The sequence below is a fragment of the Mus musculus genome, chromosome 18 (assembly GCF_000001635.26).
Source record: "Mus musculus strain C57BL/6J chromosome 18, GRCm38.p6 C57BL/6J".
Taxonomy (NCBI): domain Eukaryota; kingdom Metazoa; phylum Chordata; class Mammalia; order Rodentia; family Muridae; genus Mus; species Mus musculus.
The window spans coordinates 38,994,888-39,007,017 of NC_000084.6; the positions used below are offsets into that span (position 1 = coordinate 38,994,888).

General features: G+C 42.0%; 1 protein-coding gene and 1 long non-coding RNA gene across 13 annotated transcripts in view; one reads left to right on the plus strand and one right to left on the minus strand.

Moving 5' to 3' along the window:
* The window catches only part of Arhgap26 (Rho GTPase activating protein 26), a 774,669-nt gene that overhangs the window by 393,271 nt on the left and 369,268 nt on the right, over positions 1-12,130 (plus strand). The gene's annotated exons all lie outside the window — the stretch shown is intronic.
* Positions 1,269-12,130, minus strand: part of Gm52330 — a 33,743-nt gene continuing 22,881 nt past the window's right edge. Inside the window, exons 2-4 of the long non-coding RNA XR_003952563.1 lie at positions 1,962-2,026; positions 1,864-1,879; positions 1,269-1,744 (exon numbers count right to left, since the gene is read on the minus strand). This is a non-coding gene — a long non-coding RNA (predicted gene, 52330). The remainder of the gene's footprint in view (positions 1,745-1,863; positions 1,880-1,961; positions 2,027-12,130) is intronic.

Here is a 12,130-nt window from a genome sequence, read left to right on the forward strand (position 1 = left end):
GGGGATGGAATGTCAGGGCAGCAAGTGCCAGTCTTTCCTGGGTGAAATAAAAGCTCAGGGCAGCTATCAGAAGGCTTTCCAGGGCCAAAGATCAGGGCCTGCCTTGTTTCAGGGGACAAGTTACCTCTAGTTTGAGGAAAGTTTGGAACCCACATAGAAGCTGGGTCTGGAAATTTTGGTTGACCCTTATGCTTGCTTGATTGGTTTCTTCTCTCTCTCTTCCTCTCCTTCTGCTCTCCCTTCCTCTCTCCTTTCCCTCTCCCACCCCTTTCCCCTCTCTCCACCTCCTCTTCATTGAAACAGGGTTTCCCTATGCTTGCCTGGAGCAGTGCCCTTCCTGCCTCAGCCTCCTAAGAGTGCTATGATTGAAGGCATGCACCATCCGGGCATGGCTGACCCCAGGCTAGCCTTAATTGATCTTCTGCCTCACTCAGCAAACATATGAAGTGCCTGCACTTCCTGGGCATTGCACTAGATGCTAGGATGTAGCAATGACATTTGGCTGCCCCTGTGGGTGTGGAGGCACAGTACTCTGTGGCAGGCATGGCATTATTTGTGTGTTAACCTCACACTTGGGGAATCACTAGCCCAGAGTCCCATAGCTTCATCCACTGGCCTGTGGTTGTGGATTTTGCGTGGTCCCTTTGTGCCCAGAATGGAGCCTATAGGACCAAACCTACTAGAATTTGGACTTGCATTTTTGTATCTGAGCATTGAATCTGAGGAAGGCATTTTGGGTGACTGGCAATTTGCCTTCCACTATTTTTGAGGAGCATGAATTCTTTAGATGGGAAGACTCATTGCAATATTGGGGTTCAAAGGTTAACCAGACAGGTGGGTCAGCTCTGAGACTGTGGAAAGACTGATAGTGGCATAAATATGCCTGTCTTTCCACTTTATGACGAACTACCCCCCACCCCACTACTTGTAACTTCTGCTTTAACAGAACATGTGATCGACGTGACTTCTTACCACTTGTTTTCAGTGTTTGTACTGTGTTATTGTGAAGTGCTTGCTGCATTGCACATCATATTAATTCCTCTATAGTAATTTTCTTCAATCAGACCATCTTGATCACTACTGCTAATGAAAAGCCAGTGATTGTCCACTGTAGCTTACAAATAAATACATAGCTATATAGGAGTATATGTAGGTATGTAGTATATGCATTTGTGTTGTAGCTAGTACTTTTACAGGTCTCTGGGTTCAGATTTCCTTTATCTGTGAGTCAGAGGTGATAAAAAAGGCCTTCAGCAGTTGGCAGAGTTTAGCTACATCATTTTAATATTTCTTCTACTTTGTGAATGATGACGCCAAACAGCCCAGGAGTCAGTAACCTGCTCAAGGTGGCTTCAAGGCATTCAAATACAAGTTGGCAAATTCCAAAGACATTGTACTTAACTTGAAGCAACACTGTCATCTAGGTTAGCCTAAACCATAGCTCCTCTTGTGTTTTTCTCTCAAATATGCCAACATTTCCATAAAATGACTTCATAAAAACAAACCTCTTAAACTCTATATGGCTTCTCCATCCTTGGTATGGGCACAGAGCATAAGCAACAAAATATTTCGGGACACACATTAAAAAGTGAGAGTTCTTATTGCTTCAGTCATTGCTGATAGTGACTTGCTCTGACATTTTCTGCGTGGTACTCAGTCACCCAGGGCCCCCTTCTTCTCGCTGGCTGATCACCCTCTCAGCCAAGATGATTTTGTGTGTTTAGGTCTCGTCTTCTCTTTCATTCTGTAGAAGTGATGGAGGATGAGTGAGCTTTGGAGTTTCTTGGGTTCGAATCTAGACCCCAGTGACTCTGGGCACCTTACTAAGTCTGAGCTCCCCCTCTGTAAAGTGGAAATACTCACCCAGATCTCTCAGAGGCTGAAAGACAAAGTGAATGTTAAAACAATCAAACCGAACCCAGCCCAACCCTCCACCACCACCCCTTGGAGACCCTTGGTACCTCTTGGTTCATGTTCAGCAATACTCTAGTATGCCAGCATTCAAGGTTCTCGGGACTTGATGCCCCTGAAAAAGAAAAGGAGCAGAAATACGTGTGGTCAGATCTTGGGAACTCCAGCAGTTGTGGGTGTTAGCCACCGATGGGCACACTGTAGGATTCTGGTAATAGTGCTTGTATCAAGTCATGGTTATGCAAAACAAAGTGCCAGAGGTTGGAAGGGACAAAACATGTAAGCCTCCCAGTGTCTCTTCTGTTCCTATTAACTTATTGTTAGGTGAGGTTTCCCCCTCAGAGGAAGAGGCTGTCTGCCTCTCTGTCTACATAACAGGCTTGCAGAATTCATTGGCCTTTCTGTGTGACTCTTTTGTGGACTTGATGTCAACTGTGGTTTCACAGACATGAAAGGCTGTTAGTCAGAAGGGTTTGGGCTTTGGGGAACCATGCCTCTTTACACACTGACAGTCGATTTGTAGATTTGTTTCTGGGGAATATCCCTCTGAATTTGACTTCTGCTTTCTGAAATATAGAGAATCCTTATTCTGACAGAGTAAGTGGGTGGGACAGAAATGTGAGTCTTAAAGATAGTGGTACTACTGAGATGTAAGTCACAGTATCTCCTGTAGATTATCCATCCAAAGCATCGGATTCAGTGGTTTAGTGTATTCACGGATCCATCATCATCAGTCATCTCTAAAGAGTCATCGTTATTTCCTCCCGACCTCTGCAGCCCTGGCCAACCACTGAGTCTTCTGCCTCCATAGATTGGCTAGTCTGGGCATTAGAGGTACAACTGCAGCCATCCAGGTGGCAGCAATCACCTTTAGGCACCTAGTTCATGACTGAATTTCAGATGGGAGATGCTGAGTCAACAAGACATTCACTCTTCACAAGGTAGGGGTTTAAGGAGAGGCGAGGGTACATTGATTTATCTCCAAGGGCCTGGAAAATGTGTTCTAGTGTTTTCAGTCTATGGGAGGGGTATGGATACGGAGTCTACCTAGTTTGATGGATGCAGAGTTAATAACAAAGGCAAAACTAGGACTCCAGCCCCTCCAGTCAAGTTAGGTTGGGTATGTGATAGTGAATGAAGCTGTACTACAGGTTGCTCTTCTCAGAATGTTATACTTTTACTAAGTGAAGTGAATGCTTTTATGTTATATTAGCTGATCCTGGACTTTTTATGGGCACGTTTGAGGACAATGTGCCTTTTTCATTGCATTCTCAGATGGTACTGTCTCCGTTCTTTCTCTCCCATCATGTTGTCAAGGTCATTTTAGACAACTAAATAGCACAATAGCACATTTCATTTTATTGAGCATTTAGTAAGTGCCAGTTCCTATGTCAAGGGCCAAATATTGTGCCATGTTACCATTCTGCAAGATGAATGTCGTTGTCCCTCCGTATCTACAGGGGAGGTTGGTTCAAAGATCCATCTTGGATACCCAGATCCTGAGGTGCTTTTATTGTTGACAAGTCACTTATACACATCCTCCTGAATACTTTAGGCAGCTCTAGATTGCTGCTAATACATGCCATAACGCAAATGCTAGGGACATAATTGTTACATACTGCATTGTTTATTCAGTAATGACAGAAAAATGTTTGCACGTGTTGAGCACAGGCACAGCTCCCCAGCCACCCCCCTTCTGGCAAATATTTTCCATACTAGTCGGTGGAAACCTAAGACCCAGATCTGTAGGTAGGGTGAGAGCCAGCTGCACTGTCCTCCTGCTTCTGCATTTCTGGGATAACTTGTCAAAATTCACAGGGATAGGAAATTATGTAAGCATGCTTTGAGCCTGGCGGTGATCTGCTGGTCCTCTTCCGAGCATCACCCCGTGGTTCTCTCAAGAAAAGCACTGGTCGTGAAGACGCAGACTTTTCATGGATCCTAGAAGAGAAAAGGTGCAGCAGGTACCAGGTCACCTGAGAAGTGACTCCTGCTTTATAGATTTCCAGCCAAGAGTAGCCGAGGCTAGCTAATATTCTGTGTTGTACTCAGATTCTCTCGCCCTCGTAGACTGAAAGAGCCTTGAAGGCTAGCAGGGTAGATTAGGGGGTGGTTTTGTTTTTGTTTTTGTTTTCTTCTGACTTTGTAAAGCATCACTTTCTTTTTGGGAACTACCAAGTGATTATCAGTGATTCATTTCTAATTGAGTAATAGAGCCTTGAATAAGGAGGCCAAAAACTTGTTCTTGGTCTGAATTTCTAAAGTGAACAATTCGTTGTCTTTATTCATTAAAACAACAGTAAAATAATTACCAAATGTGTGTACTTTAAAACCTGTTCACCTTTGTACATTTTTAGAATTTAATACAGTTTTCTTCCACAGTGAGTAGGAGGTGTGTGTGTGTGTGTGTGTGTGTGTGTGTGTGTATGGGGGTGGGTGGGTGTGTGCACTCGAACGCTGCGTGTGGGGTATGCACATGTGTGAGCAGTTGTGTGTATACCTGTGTACATATGTGATGCATATCAGGTGTTCTGTTCTATCACCTTTGACTTATTCAGGGTCTTTCATTGAACACTTACAAATAATTAGGAAAGTCTAGTCCTTATTTAGCAATGAGAAGATGGTTCTAAGCCACAGGGAGTGGCTTGGAGACTAGCGATTAAATGCAATTTATTCAGTGCAACTTTGAATAGAGAAACATGCAGAGATGCAGAGATGTTTTTGGGTAGGCTTGCTTACTAATCTCAGACCTTTTTGTCTCTTCTCTCTAGAACTCGAGGTTATAAATGTGGCCACCCTGGCTTTTTTGTGTGGGTTCTGGGGATCTAAATTCAGGTCTTCATGATTGTATAGCAAGAACTCTTTCCTGATGAATCCACTCCCTTTGCCCTAAGAACGAGTTGTTCTTGAACGGCGTAAGCTCTCAGGTGATGTCCAATGCCAGTTCAAGGTGCTTAGCAGTAATTGTGTTAGTCATGAAAAACCTTAATGGAACAAGCAAATATGGAGCCAGGTAGCAAAAAGTTGTTTCCAATTCTTTTGTGAAGAAAAGGGGAAAAATGACTTTCCTAATTATTTGTAAGTAGTGGTAATTTGCAATACTGACATTTGGAGTATTACTCATACAAATATAAACAACAGCTAATTAAATCCAAACAAGATTTTTTTTTGTTTTTATATAACCCTGGCTCTAAAAACATCTCTGCATCTCTGCATGTTTCTCTATTCAAAGTTGCACTGAATAAATTGCATTTAATCGCTAGTCTCCAAGCCACTCCCTGTGGCTTAGAACCATCTTCTCATTGCTAAATAAGGACTAGACTTTACTCTTTAGATTGGCTTGAGGTTTAGGACACATTTGAGTAGAATATATACAAGGTTTCCATTATAGCTTAGAGTGTCTGTTACTTCTCGTTTCTCCCTCCTTTTCCTCCTCTTCCTCCTCCTCCTTCTCTTTCAAGTCTTTCAAAGTCCTGATACATCTATTACTGCTGATTAATATTGATTTTATTTTATCTTATTGGCACTGGAGGTTGAAGCTAAGGCCTTGCACAGGAGAGCACACACTCCACACCCCTGGTCCTTGGCAGACTATTATTAATGTGAGTTTCTTGGTGGTGATGGACAGTGACTGTACAGTGGCGTGTACCCATTGTACTGTCGTTATGGTTCCACTGTCTTAAAAGCCCTCTATGGCCTGTCACACACCCTTTTCTTTATCTGCTGCCCACTGCAGATCTTTCTCATTATCTTCCTGTTTGCCCTCTTTCACACTGTCGGGTAGCTAGAACCAGTGTGTAGCCCTTTCCCATTGCCTTGTGTCACTTAGCAGTGTGCATTTACGGTTCCTCCATGTCTACTATTGGGTCTCATTGCCGAGTACCAAAATGTGTTTCTTCTTTGACCTGTGGAAGGACGTCTTGATTGCTTTCAAGTCTGGACAATTATGAGTGAAGCCAACAGTCATTTTGGGCATAGACAAGAGGCTTCAGATCATTTGGGTAAAGACTAGGAATGTGATTGTTGGATCACATGGTAAGAGCATGCATTGTTTTTTAAGAAATAACCAAACTCTTTTCCAAGATTACTGTACCATTTTGCATTCCCTCCAGCAGACAGACAGACAGACAGACAGACAGGTGTGGGGGGGATTCTGTTGCTCTGTATGTGACGGTGTCAGTGTTTGGCATTTTGACCATCTAATAGATGGCAGAATTCACACTCACCCCCACCCCAACTCTCCCCTTCATTTTTCCGATGACATATGCTATTAAATATTTTTTTCACATGCTTATTTACCATTTGTGTATCCTCTGAATTGGGATGTCTGTTCAGATTTTTTTTTGCTCATTTTTCAAAACAGTCTTTTAAAATTATTATGGTAAGATATATCCAGCACAGAATTTACTACTTTAAGAGCTTTTAAATAATTCTATCCACTTCAGTGGCATTGAGTACATTCACGGTGTTATGTAATTGACCATGCTCTCTAGTTTTACAGCTCTTGCTGCATCCCAATGTGAAATTATATCCGTAAAATAACGACTCCTCACCCCTGTCCCACCCTAGACCCTGATGAGATTCTTTTATTTGTTCTAAGCATCTCTAGTATCAAACAAAAGTTATCATTGGTGTGTAGATTATTTTACATAGCATGATGTTTTCAGGGTCCACTTATTTTATGTCTGATACTAGAGTTTGATTTATTTTTATGGCTGAGTGTCTTATTGTTAAATTTTAATTACTAGCAACTACTACAGTGAGGCACTATTCTTTCTCCCGTGAAATCATGGAAATGATTTTTCCTCTCCTCTTTTTTCTTTCCCTACAGAATGACCACGAACACTTACATTTGACATGCCAATTTATCAAGTGTCTCCCAAGAACATTCCCTCATGTTTCTTTTCAGAGTAGCCATTTGTTTCAGGTCAGTGTGCTTTGGGGGAGTAGGTGCCCCCCCTCCACTGTTAATAATTTAGTTGACATAGAATTCAGCTGTTTTAAGTGGACTTGTGGAACAATTACTGGAGTCCAGATGATGAAAAATTGTTGTCACCCCCAAAGCTTCCTCATGTTTGCCTGCAAGTGCCCTTCATTCTCAAGCCACACACAGCAGCTAATCCCCCTCCCCCGTCTTTAGAGTTGTCTTTTTTTCTGGGAACTGGAGCTGAGTAGAGTCATACATTATGTGATCTTTTATATCCAGGCTCTTTCACTTAGAATGTTGATTTGAGGCTCATCTGTGCTTTAGCTTTTATTAGTAGTTTGTTCCTTTTTATTGCTGGGGAGGATTCTGTTTTGTAAACTTCAAGTAGAGTTTCAGCTGTTAGCTTTTGTGAATGATGCTGCTCAGAGTGTTGACGTGCCTGCCTTTGCATGACTGTGTTTTCACTTCCAACTTCGTGTCTTACCTAGGAGTGGAATTGCTGAGCTATATGGGAAACTTAAGTAAAATTTTGATTTAGACCCAGGCTTGAAGGAAACTTAGGTCTAACTTTTAAAAGCTCAACAAACCATTTTCCAGGGCAGAAGCACCATATTACAGGGCCCCAGTGTATGAGCCTCACCAACACTTAGTTTCTCTTTTTGATTGTAGCACACTACCTGGGTCATGCATCTCCTTTGGCTCTAATCTCACTGATGACTGATGGTGTTGAGCATCTGTCCTGCATGTATTGGCTACTGGTTCACTTATTTGCCGAGATGTGTATTCACATACACAGCCTCTGCTTTGTCCCATAAAACTTTTGACAACGAAGTGTACAGTACTTAGTTCATTTTGTCCATTTGTTTCTTTTGGGGTCTTCTTTGCTACAATTTGCATAGTCTGTCGTGTATTTCAGGACCTGAAGAGATTGGTTTTAGGGGAACAGTGGTTCATTCAACTGTCCTACCTAAGCCCGACAATGTCTCTCATAGTGGATCTTACAGGTAGGTATTCTAGTCTTTAGACAGTGACCAAAACCTCCAGCACTGACAAAGTTTGGAGGATATTAGGAGAAAACAACTTCTGAAGGTGATTGTATTATCTTGTCAAGGCCCTGGCCTATCGAAAAGTTAGCCTAAAAGGGGGATGCCATTATAAACCTAAATGTCAAAGTGATTGTTTGAGATTTACTCCAGTGAAATGTGGCTTTGCTTTTAATTTCAAAAATGACAACTCAGTATATTTCAATTGAGACCTTTTTTTCTAATAAAGAAAGATTTCATGCACAAACTGAGAGCTTATGCTTTGTCCTTGCCATGCACTTTAAAGCCCGGGACTATGATATGGATTTTGTGGCGAAGTGACAGGTGCAGAAGCCTAGGGGAAGATGGCACCTGTGAGACGGGAGCACAACGGTGGGAAATGGACCTGGAATCTAGAACCCAGGCCAGAGAACTCTTGAGTGTTTGAAAGGACTTTGGTCTGTCTCATCCTCTCTGTGATGGATGGCCATGGGATGTTGTTATACAATCCAGTGTGTACTTTAAAAAGATCATGGGGATCTGGTATTATGGTGCATTCCTTTAATCTAAACACTTAAAAGGTAGAGGCAAGCAGGAGGATAAGTTTGAAATCATTTTTAGCTGCATAGGGAATTCAAGGTCAGCAGGGTTATGTGAGACAAGATAGTGGGACCATCTGGAACAAGGAGCCAATTAGGAGGCTGTTGGCCTCTTAATTAGAAATAAGAGCTATGACACCTTGGACCAGGATGGTAACATCAGAGGCTGGGTGCTTTATAAGTAGAGCTGGCATAATTTGATGTTTAGTTGAATATGGACTATCAGAGAAAAGAGAGAAATCAGGAATGATTCGAGATGTTTGACCTGAGCTTTTATGTGAATGCTGCTACTGTAAGTACAGAGAATTTGAGGAAGATTAGGTTAGCAGAGAAAATTAACAGCGTGTATGGATGGCCTAGTTCAAAGGCAAATCGAAATGATGCTGACATACATAATTCACAAGTATGCACGCATACCAGAGACGTATACAGAGCTTAGGCTTTCCCTCCCTCCCGTTCACTCTCCCCACATCCTTCTCTTTGTCCTTCCCCCTTTCTCTTTTTCATTCTCGTTGTTCTCAGTTCTGGAGATCAAACTCAATGTTCCCCATGATGGACTAGGTGCCCTCCGTCTGCATTACTCCCACAGGCCAGGACTTTCTTCTCCTTCACTTTGGGATGCTCTTTTCCTTATCCATTCTCTCTGCATTATGTTTTAAAAATGGGATTTTTAGCTACATAAATTTTTGTTTTACTTTCCCCATGACTCCCCTATGGTACTTTATCTAGGTCAGTCCATGTATACCCTGCATTCCTTTTGATTACCTCGGAGGGTTGGATTATTGGATTATCTCAGTTTCTCAGTTAGAGAAAGGGCTGCAGTGATCATTCCCATGTCTGCCTTTGTGTGTGGGTCCCAACATTTGAAACACTTTGGGTCTGCCTCAGAGTCCATTATAGCCACTAAGTATTTTACTTCCTTGTAGCTAATTGGTTTGGTGAATGTGTGCTAGATTATGTTTTTGAAGCTTAACTTTTTAGTTTAATAGGAAGCATTTGGAATAGGCTGCCTTTTGAGGTGTGGCTGTTGATTCTGAAAGAATGAAGTGTTATGGTAGGGCAAGAAGTGCAGGCTTCCGTACTAGTCTTGGACCTGTCTAATATCTTTTCTGGACTGCAGATTCTTACAAGTACAATGGAGATGAGCCATACTTTGCCCACATTGAAGAGACTCTTCTAAACTCAAACTGTGGGGCCTGGCGGGAAGAGCATGTTTGTTAGGATGAGAGCAAACAACATAAGTAGCTAGAGGGATTTTTTATAAATTGGTGTCACTGGGGTTTCCACATTTTGTAGAAACCCAGCGTAGAGGAAGAGAGGAAATAGTAAGGAAACGAGCTTGGCAGTGGGGCCAGAAGCTGTCACAGCGTGTTTATGTCTGGCTCATTTCACCTTGGTTGGAAGGCACAGAATGCTTCAGAGGGTGCGTTTGGAAGCTGGGCAGTTGCCTGCTATATTTAGAAAGAGGAGATTCCTGGGGTCGGGTTGGGTGTTCATGTGCATGTGTGTGTGTTTTCTTTGCCAGGTGGACAAAGGTTTGGGGCTTGCGAATTCTGGATCAAGGCTTATTAGCCAGCCAGCTTCTCAGGGCCAACTCAGTAGCTGTGCTTTGACTCCTGCTGCTGCCACACAGGAGAAGCCAAAATAAACTCTGTTTTGTATGGTTTGTAAAGATACCACAGGTAGGTTTCAAAGCTCACTTGATCTCCCTATCATATTAACGTTTACTGCAGGCTCACAGGAACACTTTGAAAATATGAACTAGCATATCTCGAGTGGCTTCAGCAAGATTTCCGGGCAGCCGAATTGAACTTTGGCTGCTTCTGGGCCAAGGTCACTGTTGAGCAGACAGGCCCAGCACTGCAACAGTTCTGGTTGCTTATCTCGTCCTTAGCTTGTGGATCAGCTGTGGGCAAAGGCAAAGATGCAACTACAGTGGCATATTTACTTTTTTCACATCTGTTTCTTTATCAGTAAATAGTTAATATCTACAAATGGCACACAGTTCAAAAACCAAAAAAAGACTGTGAGTTTTCCTCCATCCCCTGTGTCTTGATCCCAAATTCTATGGAAAGCAACATTTTGCCATCTGAGTTATTTTTTTAAGTGAAATATATGAATGTGTCAGCAAGTATATGTGTGTGTATTCATTGGTACACTTATATACACTTAAGCAATACACTTAATGCACATGTATATCACGGCATTTGTCTATGATCACAGCATTGGGCGGGTACAGGTAGGATGACCAGAGTTCAAAGTTATTCTTAGCTACATAGAGTTCCAAGCTGGCTGGCCCTTAGATTTCCTGAGACTTTATTTATATCTATCTCAGTATATGTACACAGGGATATGTATATAAACATATGTATACAATATGCATGCATATAAACATGTATATGTATACATATACACATGTATATAAACATGCTCATACAACATATACAGATGCCATATAAACATATGTGTACACACATGTATTTAAACATGTATATGCACGTAATACATATATTTATGAACATACATATATGTGCACACATATGCTTTGATGTATATACCTCTGGCATGGGACACAGAAATGATCATAGCTGTAGGATAAATTTCTACTCCAGATCTTCTCAGCTAAATGTATATATATATATACTGTGATATTCTCTGGAAAATTGTCTAAAAATGTTTGGAGTGAGCTGAATTTCCTCAGCCATGACTTTTAGAGTAGGAAATCAGGGTTTTTTTTTTTTCCTATTTAGAATAACTTCTATAATATAAAACTTGGAATATTCTTCTGACTTTTATGTTTTGTTCATCTTAGGATTCTTAGGATTAAAAGCTATAGTGAGCATTATTCCCTAGAATGTGGCACAGCTGTATCTTAGCTTTACCCAAACACATCGCTTACTCTTATGTTCTAGTGTGGTATTGTTGTGTTTCATTTGGAATAGTGTGTGCTCTATTCAGGAGGGTCAGTGGGTGCTAGATCTTCTGCAGAGCTTTGGTGATTGGATATAGTGACTTTGAGCTAGTGGGCATGTCTGCTCTATGGTGGAAGCTTGCCTGTGGGCACTGGAATTCCTGGCAGGCAAAAGATGGGGATGTTTTGTGTGCCATCTCCCCATGGTGGCTTTTCCTGCAGATGTCTTTTGGATGGAGGACAGGATTATGTCACATGTTGTCTTACTTAGAGTTTTACTGCTGTGAACAGACACCATGACCAAGGCAGCTCTTATAAAGATAACATTTAGTTGGGGCTGGCTTACAGGTTCAGATGTGAAGTTCATTGTCATCAAGGTATGAGCATGGCAGTGTACAGGCAGACATGGTGCATGCAGAGCTGAGAGTTCTGCATCTTCATCTGAAGGCCGTTAGGAGAAGACTGGCTTCTAGGCAGCCAGAATGAGGGTCTTAAAGCCCACACCCACAGTGACACACTTCCTCCAACAAGGCCACACCTCTAACAATGCCATACACTTCCAAATAGTGCCACTCCCTGCACCAGGCATCTTCAGACCACCATACATGTACTCTTTGGTTTATGCTTAGGTACTTAGAACAGCTCCTATAGGTCTAGGACAGTGTTTTTCAACCTGTGGGTCATGACTCTTTAAGACCATTAGAAAACACAGATATTTATATTACAGTTCGTGACAGTAGCAAAATTACAGTTAATGTCT